The sequence below is a fragment of the Dermochelys coriacea genome, chromosome 16, assembly GCF_009764565.3.
Source record: "Dermochelys coriacea isolate rDerCor1 chromosome 16, rDerCor1.pri.v4, whole genome shotgun sequence".
NCBI classification, from domain to species: domain Eukaryota; kingdom Metazoa; phylum Chordata; order Testudines; family Dermochelyidae; genus Dermochelys; species Dermochelys coriacea.
Genome location: NC_050083.1, coordinates 9,192,930 through 9,205,548, shown reverse-complemented (window position 1 = coordinate 9,205,548; position 12,619 = coordinate 9,192,930). Strand labels below are relative to the sequence as shown.

General features: G+C 43.1%; 1 protein-coding gene across 1 annotated transcript in view; it reads right to left on the bottom strand.

Moving 5' to 3' along the window:
* The window catches only part of PAPPA (pappalysin 1), a 228,182-nt gene that overhangs the window by 168,941 nt on the left and 46,622 nt on the right, over positions 1 to 12,619 (bottom strand). The gene's annotated exons all lie outside the window — the stretch shown is intronic.

Sequence of the window (12,619 nt, the reverse complement as noted above, 5' to 3'; positions counted from 1 at the left end):
CCCGTTCCCATACCCCCTAGCACAACCTTCCTCTGTCTTGCACTCACAATATACTCTTTCAGCTTCTGGGATGGTTTGTAAATGGAATATTACCATAGCTAACCCATCTCCCCAAGGCTGAGTGCATCAGCCTCTGACTAGCCAGGGCTGTTTGTACCTCACTGTGGGCCCTGTTCACATCCGGTGTAACTCCACTGAAGTCAGTTGAGTTGCACTGGCTTACCTTTGCTCGGAATTTGACCCATAATGTGGTACAGACTCACCCTGGGGTTTGCAGAGCATCTTCTGTTTTATATAGGGAGTTGGTCCAAGTCCGCAAATGGGGAGATTAGGATATATTAGGACAGGATGCGAAAAGTGTTTTTGCAAGGGGGCTGAATGTAGCCAACCGGGACAAGGGCTGTCTAGCCTAGTGGTCAGAGCGGGTGTCAGGCCTAGTGGTCAGAGGGGGTGCCAGGAATCAAGAAGTAGGGTCAGAGCTGGAGTCAGTAGTCAGAAGACAGAGCCAAGGGTCAAACCAGACGGCAGGCACTTGAGTGAGCAGAGTATCAGGCAAGGAGGAGTTCAAGGCAAGGGCAGGACAGAGGAAAGGCTGGGTGCAAGGCAGGGGCAGAAGAAACAAGGAGCAGGCATGAGCACTGAGTAGGCATTGAGTAGGCCCTGATTCCTGACCCTAGACAGGACTGGACATAATAGGTGGGTGTAACTGGGGTGTGTTTGGAGAGTGTGTATGTGACTCCCCTGGCACGTATACACTGTGACCTTTTGCATATATTCATGAACACACTCAAGATCATGTTCAGGCCAGTCCCTTGGGTATATGTATGTCTACATGCACACACACATGCACACACACACAAGTGTAAGTTTGGGAGTGTGTTTATATGCAAGATGATCAGAGCATATTTATGGGGCTCCATGCAAAGCTTTAGAGTGTGGGGGAAAGAACAAGAGAAAATATGGTTTAGAAATCTATTCCTTCCTTCCTCCCCATGTTTCTAATAATCTCCCGTCCATATCCCTCATCACACATTAGTACACACATACACAGACACAGATTAACTACCTTTGCAGTTCTTATCCAGCCACTGGACCCTACCGTTACTAGGTCAGAACAGTTTTCGGTTATTGTGTTGGACTGATTTGACTCTCCTCTGGCTGCTGCTGCTTCTTTGCTATCAGTCCAGAATATCTGATTCAGTGCAATCTATGAGCCTCACTTACTCTTCTCAAGGTTATGTGGGTCCCACGATAGAGGACGTAATGCCTGTCACGTGGGCCCACGCCAAAGAGAACCAAGGAACCCAGCCTCTGCACCGCTGCCAAGCTCGCATTTCAAAGACATGAGTGCAGTTTTGGAAAGGGATCAAAGCCCTTCCAACTGTCATTAGAAATACTCCTTTATGCATCTCTCCGCGAGTGCCAGCAATGTATTTCATAAATTCATTGGCTCGAGATGGTACCTCCAATATAAACCTGAATGGGGGAACTGTCAGGGCAAGTCTGTGTGGAAAACAAAACACAACACAACACAAGACATATGTAACCCCTGTAATGGAAAAAAACCCTGTGACGCCTTGAATGTGCTAGCTCAAAAACACACGATGAGATCATTAGTACATTAGTAAAAGGTCTCCCCTGCTAAAATCTGTTTTAGACATAGAACTGCTACAGGCTGCTTTTGACCACTGGGGACACTGAATCGTATTGGACTGCGGGCACATTCCCACCCAAATGCTTGCACAGGCATATTTGTCTAATGCACAGTTTTAGTCCATAGAGTGGAGAACACTCCAGAGCTGCATTGTACACCAGCTTCATCTGTTTCCAACAGACTCCATAGCCCAACCAACAGTACATTTCCTATACAACAGCTCCATCCCCCATCCAGCATGCACATCATCTCCCATATACGGAGATTGATCCATTTCCCTCTCCTGTCTGTCAGCCCCATCTCCTATCTATCTAGGCCCTGGGTCCTAGAGAGCAGGCCCATTTCCTGTCAGTGAGGCCAGTCTTCTGGACAACTGACCCATCACCTACCGATTGATTCCTATCCCTGATACAGTGGGCCCTTTCTCCTGTACAGTAGGTACCACTCTGCTGAACTCTGCTTTGCTGGATATCAGTGCCAAATCATATTAGCAAAACGTGTTGTATTTAGATACAGTCAAGTTGACCGATAGCTTTTACACTTGATTGTGGCTCAGTCATCGGGGCTAGTCCCAGACAGAGCTAACCTGCATGGAGGGCCTAAAACAACACGCCTTCACCAGGCAGAGATCTGAAATAGAGCACAGTGTTTTAACCTGATGATTCCATGGCTTGATCCTATTCACATGAGCTGGGTTGCAGTCCAGTCCAACCTAACAACAGTTGTTAAATGTGGTTGTTTCTGTGATGTGAGAGGAGCCTTCTAGCTCTCACTGCCAGGAAATGTTTCCCGACATTTGCCCTTAGGTTTTTCTTCACTTGACTTTGTTTTGCTTTTAATGTTCAAAGACAAGTGTCACTTTGCAGCAGGAAAACAAAGAGGCTGAATAACGAAATATCCACAGGACACCACACAAAACAGAGAGGAGGGCCTTTGTACTCCTCAGTCTTCCAAGTCCAATCTCCCATTGCCTGCTCTCATTGCTAGGTTTAAAAGAAATGCTGCTAATCTCCAGAAGGAGGCATTCATTAGTCTATCTTTCCATGAAGTGGGGAGGGGAGTCAATTCCTAACCACAAAAAGAGCAGCTCTTCTCTCCTTGTACATAAGTTCGGCCTTTCACAGAGTGGAGGACATTTGCAAGGGATAAAGATATGCCATCGCTGAATCAGTTGCATAAGATGGCTTTGATTTGCCACTGGTCCACTTTGTTTTAAATTTCATGTGAATTTGATGCTCCTCAAAGGAATTGGTAGGGCTGATTTGAACCAGCTATAGATTCAGGCAGGCTCAGAGCAAGCTTCCCCCGATACCATTGCCAGTGCAACTCAGTTCTGACCTGCAACTGTTACAAGCCAGGTACCCATTGAAGCAATGCTGATGCACCTCATTCATGCCCTATACATTATAGACTATAAAACACTCTGGTGTTCTAGTCTTGGGGCCTATCTTGGACAGTGACTGCCAGTAATGTCAAAGCATGCTGTAGTCTGGTATGTGAACGAGTGTCTGCTACATACTAAAGAACAGCCACCAAAGTGGTTTTCACATATTACCCAAACCATAATTTGAATACCCATCTTCCGGGGTAAACAACCATTGGGATAACCACCTACAGACATTACAATGCCAGACATCATCAACAATGATCACTCCAGGCAAAATCTTGGTCCCATTGCATGGCAAAATTCCCTGATGTCAATTAAACTAGCATCTGGCCCTTATATAGGGCCATTTGGCAGACAAATATACTGCATAGGGACCTGGAATTATTATATTTTAATTTTTCTTTCCCTGCGGTTTCTCAATCTTAAGTGGCCAGGAATGGAGCTCTCTTTCTCATAGCACCTACATACCCAACTGTCACAGAGAGACACCTTTCACTTGACTACACTGCATATATGTGTGTAAGCAAGTGTGACAGTTTGCTTTTATTTTTGTCCTCAGCTCTGTTCCCAAGCTCTTTCATTCCTCCTCCACTATCATGCTTTAAACCTAAATGACACAGACCCTAAGTCTCTGACATACTGATGGCTCTCTTCATTATTCCTGTTTGGCAAGGAGCATTTTCATTCATTAGGATCCTTATTGGGAGTACTGAAATTTCGTAGCTTTTGTCTTTAGAACGTATTGCATTTGGAGATGCAGTGGAAAGATGCTATAGTAAAACAAGGCCTTTCTGATCTTCTGTCATGACTAACAATTACACTATCTAATCTATTCCATTTATCACATCACCTGATACACCCTTCCAAAATACAGGCATTTTCTGGGCTTTTACTTTCTTTTATTTGAAAGTGTGATGTTATGTGCATATTAAAAACCTGCACAAAATTATGACATCCTATGAAGAGGTATAGTCTCACAGGGTTTCCCGTACAATTTTGTCTGACCTTACAATAAAGACTCACTTCTGGTAATAAACTCAGTATTCCTAGTCATTTAAGACAGAATCAATACATCCTCTGGAGCAGGAAACATATCTCATCTATGTTTAGAGCAGTATAAATCTGTGACACTGGCCATGTGTTTAATAATAAATCATGAGGATGATGATAATTAATAGAGACTAAGGCTTTCAGAGCTACTTTGGATGGTTTGGAAGAGGCAGATGTTTGAGGTATGGTGTAACCAAAATGTTGCAAGAACAGCAAAGTATTTGATTCCAATTTGAATCCAGCCCACTGCCTATACGCAAGTAGAAATCCAAACCTGAAATTGTAGTTCTGGCAGCAACCAAAAGAGGAGACAACTGGCTTCAATCTACAAACATACGTTCCAAGTATTGTCCTACTTACAACTTTGAAGCTGTTTAGGAATTTTGGTTTGTTTACTGCAGCAAAATGTCCTCAAGACTTCCTAGATCTGCTCTTCTGTCTGAAGAACAGAGAGAAATGTTTGGAGAGGATAAAATAAATTAAAGGACTCCAAGGAGATGACGTAAAGTGATGTAAACAACTGGATAAAAACCTGAATGTTTATGAGAGGTGTCTGTGTTTTGTTTCTGCTGATACAAGGGTGTTCTACATAATAAACTTTCTACAAACTGAGTTTATCCTAAGGTCGTATTGGCTTTTCTTATGGTTCTGGTGATTCAACCTTGTCATGTTTTAGACCATCATCAAAAGCCTCAATAGTAATTGCAGCAGTGTTGTAAAAATTGGGTCTAGATACAAATTACTTATTATTTGGCCCCAATGGAGAGTGTACAGTATATAACACAATGGGTTGCCAAACACATGGTAAAAGACAGTCCCTGGCCCAAGGAGCTTACAATCTAAACAAATATGCAGCTGAACTATCTAACATTTTGAATACATTTGGATTCTGGATTTTGCTTTGGTTTACTATAGGGACCAGAGCCAGAGTCAGACTGGGGAACTTCTGCAAACTTTGGGCGGATTTAGTGTAAACTCATCCTTACAGAAAAATCCTAGAGCATTTGATAGAAAATTATAGCTTTTCTACAGGACTTTTGGACCATTCTACAGAACTGAATAAAATTAGAACTGAATAAACATATTCCTGCTATAAGAAGTTATTCTTTATTAAATTACAATAGTCTGAAGTAATTTCTATAGAATCCTACTGGTTTCATCTCTATACTACTCTACTGGACTTTCCCCTAAGGAACTCCTAATACAAAATATAGCTGTATTTTACACAAATGCCCATAAGCAACTTCTGAATGTTCCAAATGGCTAATATCTCTTTAATGATCTGAACAACAAGCATTAATCTGAATAATCTTGGATTCTGGTTTATTCAAAATCTAGAATTGGATCCAAGTTTTGAGGACTACACTCGCTTTTCTTTTTCTTCTGGTTAGTATTGGTTTGTACTCTGGGCTGATTTCTGTTCTCATTTACATTGGTGTAAATCCAGAGTAACCCCACCGGCTGTAATGTAGTTATGCCAGTGTAAATCTAGCATAAGTGGGAACAGAATCAGATATTACTTTTGAATTCAAGTTCAAAGTCTCAAAGCAAATGTCCCCCGAAATTAACAGTTTTTGCCTAATTTCTGGCCAATTAAACCCACTTTTGTAAAGAGGGAGGAGGGCTTGATCAAATCTCAGCACAGGTTCTCTTGAAAGTTTCATAAATCCTCACCAAATCCTTTCAAAAACTTGGGCTGAGATTCAGAAATACAGTGAGAACAGATATTTTTTACACTTCTGCTGCTAGTCCTGGCTGGGATGGGGAACAGTAGAGGCTTAGGAAGAAATGGTGCAAAAGGTTATCTAATATATTTCAAATGTCAAAGTTTCAGTCTGAGCTGTAGGCAAGGATTCACTTAGATTCTCTTAATACATCCAAAATAATACACCCACTCTAACAGTTACACTGTCCACTCTCACAGGGGACTACACCTATGGGTTTACGTAGTATTGTGCTACTGAGGAACACAAATGTGTTATCTCAGTAGCTTCCTACTCTGTATGGTTTACTATTAGCAGTGGTACAAAGCTTTGAGCTCATTCTTACAGTGAGAGTGGTGGCTGCTCAGCAGCTTGAAAAACTGGGGCCATAGTCAACCTGTGGAACTCTTTGCCAGAGGATGTTGTGAAGGCCAAGACTATAACAGGGTCAAAAAATAACTAGATAAATTCATGGAGGATAGGTTCACCAGTGGCTATTAGCCAGGATGGGCAGGGATGGTCCCTAACCTCTGTTTGCCAGAAGCTGGGAATGGTTGACAGAGGATGAATCACCTGTTCTCTTCATTCCCTCTGAAGCACCTGGAATTGGCCACCGTCGGAAGGCAGGATACTGGGCTAGATGTACCTTTGGTCAGACCAAATATGGCTGTTATTATCTTCATAATCAATAATTAAGCTGACTGACTGCGAATTAAGCCAACTAACTATAAAGAACTTATGAGAATTTTTCCTGGATGGCCAGCTTTTGGGAAGGAAAAGGAGGATGTGGGGTGAAGGCACGATGGTGAAGTTCTGGCAAATTGAATTGTGCTCTTTCTACACCACAACCTTTTTAGACTGAAAGTAGGACTCATTTACAGTGAATTGCAAGGACGACACATTTTCAAAGAGCAAATACATTGTGGGGAATAAATTGCACCATACTCTATCATCAGCAACACTGTTTGTTTTATCTGTTTCAGTTGTTTCTTTTCTTTTATTTTATTCCTATTTTTTTTTCTTTTCAAGACTGAGGCCAAGTGACCCATGAGAAATATACAGTAATTTGCCTGTTATCCATCCGTCATCTCCATCTGATATTCACTCTGCCCTCGTTACCCTGATGTTTTTCCAGACTCTACATGCTGAACCATTGTAACACAGAGATAAGTCAAATAATAAAGAAAGAAGTGGTGTAAGGATATTTTCCACAAACCTTTTCTGTTAAAATTAACATCCCTTGCTGCTCCTCCAAAGCCCTTTTGGCTGTAATGAGTCTCATTCTTATATCCAAGAATTTAAAACAATATATTAATGTGTGTATGTTTTAAGCAACTTAGCTAAAGATCCAGTTATACTATTTAGCACCTCTGTAGCACCTTGCATCTGAGTCTCAACATGCTTCACAAACATTGAGTGAAATTCACTTGTCACAAGGCCTCTGCATTCGATTTAAATTCTATTTGGAGGGCATAAGTGGGACTGGAATGGTGCAGAGGTCTTGAGCTGGATGTGCTCTGCAATAGAGTGAATTTCACCATAATTGCTTAAGCCTCAAGCCCCCCTCCACCCTCTCTGAAGAAGGGAAATAGAATCATTATTCCCATTATACATCTGGGGAAACTGAGGTGCAGAGATAAAATGACTTGGTCAAAGTCACTAAGTAAGTCAGTGTGAGAGCTAAGATTAGAAATTAGATCGCTTGAGTCTAAGAACTGTGAGCTAACTACAAAACCATACTACATCCTTTCTCCAATTAAATACCTTTTGTTATTCATGCTTACATTTTCTTATGCATGCAGTATTTGAGGAGCAGGTGGCAGCATTCTTATCTCAGTGTCAGAGTACCTGGGTGAACCACCGAAGCTCTCCTAACCTACAGAGAGAAAGTGAGTGGTCACTTGAATAAGTCAGCCTTTCTTTGAATCCATTAGCTTAACCATTTCAGAAGGAGCTGCAGGCAAACTTCAGCCATGAACAGACTCTCTTATGAAATCAGAATTCTGCTTCTAATGAATGAGCGGCTACTGTTCTAATAATATTTGACAGTTATATATCACCTTTTAGCCCAAAGACATCCAAGAACAGCCAGGCTGACAGTAACTGTACAGCGCATTACACAACAGTAAGGCGTAGGAGAAGCTTTTATGGCCTAGGATACCAGAACAGACCCTTGATCTTAAGGGAAGCACTGATGAATGTCTAGTGTCCTGATAGTCCTTCCCAGGATCCAGGCCAGGACATAGGTAGACCCCCTGTGGTGACAGTAGACAGCAAAGGCCGTGTTAATCAGACTCAGAGCCAGAGAGCAAGAAAGAACCACAGGTTCTATTTGTTTCCAGAAGTCTCTGCTGAATCCACTATTATAGAGAGACCTGGTAGTGATCCCTATATTTAAGTTGCCTAGTACTTTCCGTTATAAATATTAATTACAGCCAAGTCCTATATCTGGTTCTTAGTTGAAACTACAAAACGTATCATACACTTGACATCCTTCAGGTGCACTGGGGTATGTGGAACCACTGGGCTGACACTGAACACCCTAAAAGGAACTGTGATCAAAAGACTCAGATTTCCTCTCCTTCTGGTGGTCCTGAGCATCATACACTGAATAAAAAGCTATCACATCGGCTGCCCCTTTCCATGCCCAAACAACTCTGTGGGCCAGGAAGCGGGAGGCAGAGACTCTGGCCTGCCCTGTTGCTATTCTTCAACACCCGGTCAGGCAGATAGCAGGGCAGGGTCTGGGCCTCCAAGCCACACTGTGGCTGGCACCTGCATAACAGTGTTGGGTGTATGTTGACGCAGTCTGTAGCCGCCAGCCTCCCCGCTCAAGTTGACAGACTCGGGCTAGAGGGGCTCCTGCTTGTGGTCTAAAAATAGCTGCGTAGACAGTGCTCTGAAGTTGAGGCCTGGACTGGAGCTCAGGCTCCAAAGCCCACCTCCTCCCCTCCAGACGTCCAGGCCTGACCTCCAAGCCCAACTCTGTCAATCTAGGCTGGGAAGCTCACTGCCACGCATTTTGTAGACGTTCCAAGAGAGGGAGTAAGAGGCTTCTTGAATCTTGCCATCCATCCCTTGTGGCCTCACATTCACCCTCTGTGCATCTGGCCATCTCTGCCTAGGAGACAGGACCTAACATTTTAAGATCTTCCATGACAGACCCACCCAATCAATGGCCTGATACTGTATTTGTCTTTCTCAGTTGAGTTGACCCCACTGGGGTTTGCAGCTGGGGGGTCCAGGGAGCCTGGGTGTTCCCTACCTGATGCTTAACCTTTTAAACCCTCTCTCTGGTCTCTATCCTAATTAGCATTCAGTAGTAAGAACTGAAAAGAAAAGAGAACAAACTCAAGGTCTCTGCTCCTCTCATCTCATTTTTTGACATTAATCCCTGCTGAATATTTAGAGACCTTCTGCACATAAACTCCATGCAACAAAATGAAATACGCATTTGCTGTTGGAAAAAGAAAGGCTTGGAACCAGGCCCACAACATCAATAAAACCCCACATATATGTTCACAAAGGAGCTAGGTTTGTTACAGATACTTCTATACTTGATGGGCCAGAATAACCAGCTCAGCTCTGTCTCTGGCAAAATAACACCCTTACTTTGCGGATCCTGTTTCTCTTCTGCTTTTGTTGTAACACCACAATGAACTCTCAAATCTTATTTCTTAACTTTCTGGAAGAATTCTGCATTATACTGATACCTTGTTAACAGGCAGATCACCAGTGGTTCATGTTTAGGATAATCTCACCTTTCCTCAGTTCTGAGAAAGAGCTGAAAACCTGATTCCACTGATATTAAGGCTGAATTCTCCTCTCAGTCCATGTTTGGAACCAACTGGTAGAAGAGGGTGGAAGGAGACCAAGATGATAATAAGAACATAATTTGAAGACTGAGGCCTCAATTCAAGAGCACCAAGAAGGGTTGCCAACACTAAATGTTCAACTATCACAAGATTAAAAAAAATGGGGTATTTTTATTTGCCTTCTGGTTTTTGAGCCTTTAAGAAGTCACATTATTAATCTTTTCTCCTCAACATGCGGTCTAGGAATTTACTTAAAAAAAAGTAAAGCTGAGGTTCTCAGATAATCACAGGACTCCAGGAGCTGGGGTTTTAAGAAAACATTAACAGATCCTTAAAGAGACTCAGAGTTGTCAACACTGAAAGAGTGTTGGCTGGAAATTTTTCAACAGAACGACTTTCCACCAGCAAAACTGACTTGGGAACATTTCAGTTCCCAGGCTCCCAGGCAGCTTGCCAGGTGAGCTACCATGGACCTGGGGCTCCTCGAGCTCCCAGGGTTTCCATGCTTCTCAGTATCCTGTCAGAAGTGATGCCACAGAACCAAAGACCCCAGTGCTTCTGCAGCACGTTCTTAAAATAGAGGGGGATGGTAGGGTGACACACAGGATCTTGAGGGGAAGAATAAAGGGATGCAAAAAGTCTAGGATTGCCAAATTCCTGAAAACTGGACCCCCCCGCTTGCCTCTTCCCCAAGGCCCACCCCCTACTCCATCTCTTCCCTTGAGACCCCACGCCCACTTGCTCCTCTCCCTCCTCCTCCCATTGCTCACTCCTCTCACCCTCCTTTTTCCTCGCTGGATCCTCTCCACCTTCCTCTCCCCCCAGATGGGCTCCCTCTGTTCCAGAGCTGGGATGGGAGGTGCAGCCTGACTCGGAGCCTGCTGCCTGCCTGCAAGCAGGAGATGTCCCCAGCTGAGCAGGGGCTAGTGCGGGTTAATGACCCAGTGCCTCCCCCTACCCAAGGAACCGGACTTCTGGTGTCCAGTCAGTATAGCTGACTGAACACTGCCAGGTCCCCTTTTTGACTGGAATTTCTGGTCGAAAACCAGACACCTGGTAAGCCTAAAGGATCCCCTGGTTTGTGCAATGAGATTGGCCAAGGGAAGCAATGAAATGTACAACCTCCTAAAAGTGCAAAACACAGGTACAAATAACGCCAAACAATGCAGCAAACGGCATGAATTCACTTCAGCAGGTATTCACGGATCCTTTCCTTCACCTCCTTCAACCATTGGCACAAATCAGATTCACATTTGCTTGTCTATTTGCATGCTTAGTTGTACTGTAAGCAGTCACTTGGACAGCCCTTGATGGAAACAGAAATAACAAGAGCATTTAACCAAACAAGCAGCATCAACAGGAAATTAAGAACAGGGCTTAAATGAAGAGTTTGCAAACACAATCTATAGGCTGGAATAGGTTCATATAAAGAACCAGTTGGACATTTTCACATAATGAATTTGTTTTTGGATAATTCATGAACAGACAAAGGTCTAAAATTGTCAAATAAACCATTTCCTGCAAATCAAGAGCCCTGGCCCACTATGAGTTCCTAGGCACTACCAGAATACACATAATAAATAATAGTAAATAAATTCACCCAGTTCTAGTCTTCACCTTAAGTGACCCTAAATCCCACTGACAGAAAGAATGTCTTTACCATTGTTGGGAGGGGGAGCATATGGCAGGAAAGGTGTTGGTGGGGGTAATCTTTGTACGATTGGGAAACATGGCTAAAATAGTTAATACCCTAAAGTCAAAATCCTCCCTCCAGATCCGCAAGTCAAGCCTGCGATAAGCAGCAGAACGAAAGACTTCTCTGCATTACTGGGTGGAAGTGTGTTGTCTTAGACACTGACAATTTTTACACCCGACACGTGCATGAGACCCTAATGGATCTTCCAAAAAGATGTATGGCAAGGCAAAAAATAGTTTGCACGCGCATTTGCAGATTAGTTGAACTGAAGGATATGTCATACGGAAAAGATATTCTACTCCTTAAGTAAATGACGGACAGCAGCCACATCAGATGCTGAGGCACTAGACAGATGGAAGGACATATGTGTACCCTGTTATATGGATCTGCTAATGTAAAGATCAAGAAAGCAAGCATTAGCAGTCCAGATCAAGCTGATTGTGGATATTCCCTGGGGGATGCATTTCCTAAAACCCCACAAAATGGGACTGGCAGCTTATGAAAGATGGAATAATGCTCCTACATGTCATGGAAAACTATAGAAACTATATGCACATACTTTATGTCAGCCCTCAGACATGACAGTTGAAAATTGCCCCTTTCAGCACCAAGGAACTTATATGCAAATGACCTGCCTTAATCTTCTACAAATGCAGACTTCTAGTAAAGAGTGAGTACAACAATCATATAGTTTTTCCATTGGTGAATAGCACTATGAGAGAGGAGAACCACATCATTCTAATTTTCATCTACAGGATAACAGATCCATGCCACACTTTTGACAAAAATGGGAATGTGTAGGAATGGAAAGGCATATGGTAAACTGGCTCATGGCTATCCCCCACAGTCTAGGTATAATCCTTGTCATGGCATATGCCGATTGTATCATAGTACAACTTGGTTGCCATATCTCAACCACGTATCAAGTGTGTCACCGTGATTCCCTTTACAGGCCAAGTTGTAAAATGCCACTAAATGACAACCTCCTGTCTTCTACTGAACCTAAGCTTTTGGTGACTGTGAATCTGACTTTTGATGGTCCAAGCAAAAAGTTTTATAAAGTCGTTCTTTGGCCTATCATAGAATCATAGAAGATTAGGGTTGGAAGAGACCTCAGGAGGTCATCTAGTCCAACCCCTGCTCAAAGCAGGACCAACACCAACTAAATCATCCCAGCCAGGGCTTTATCAAGCTGGGCCTCAAAAACCAATCAGGATGGAGATTCCACCACCTCCCTAGATAACCCATTCCAGTGCTTCACCACCCTCCTAGTGAAATAGAGAAATATACTACATTAGATCTCCAATTTTATAA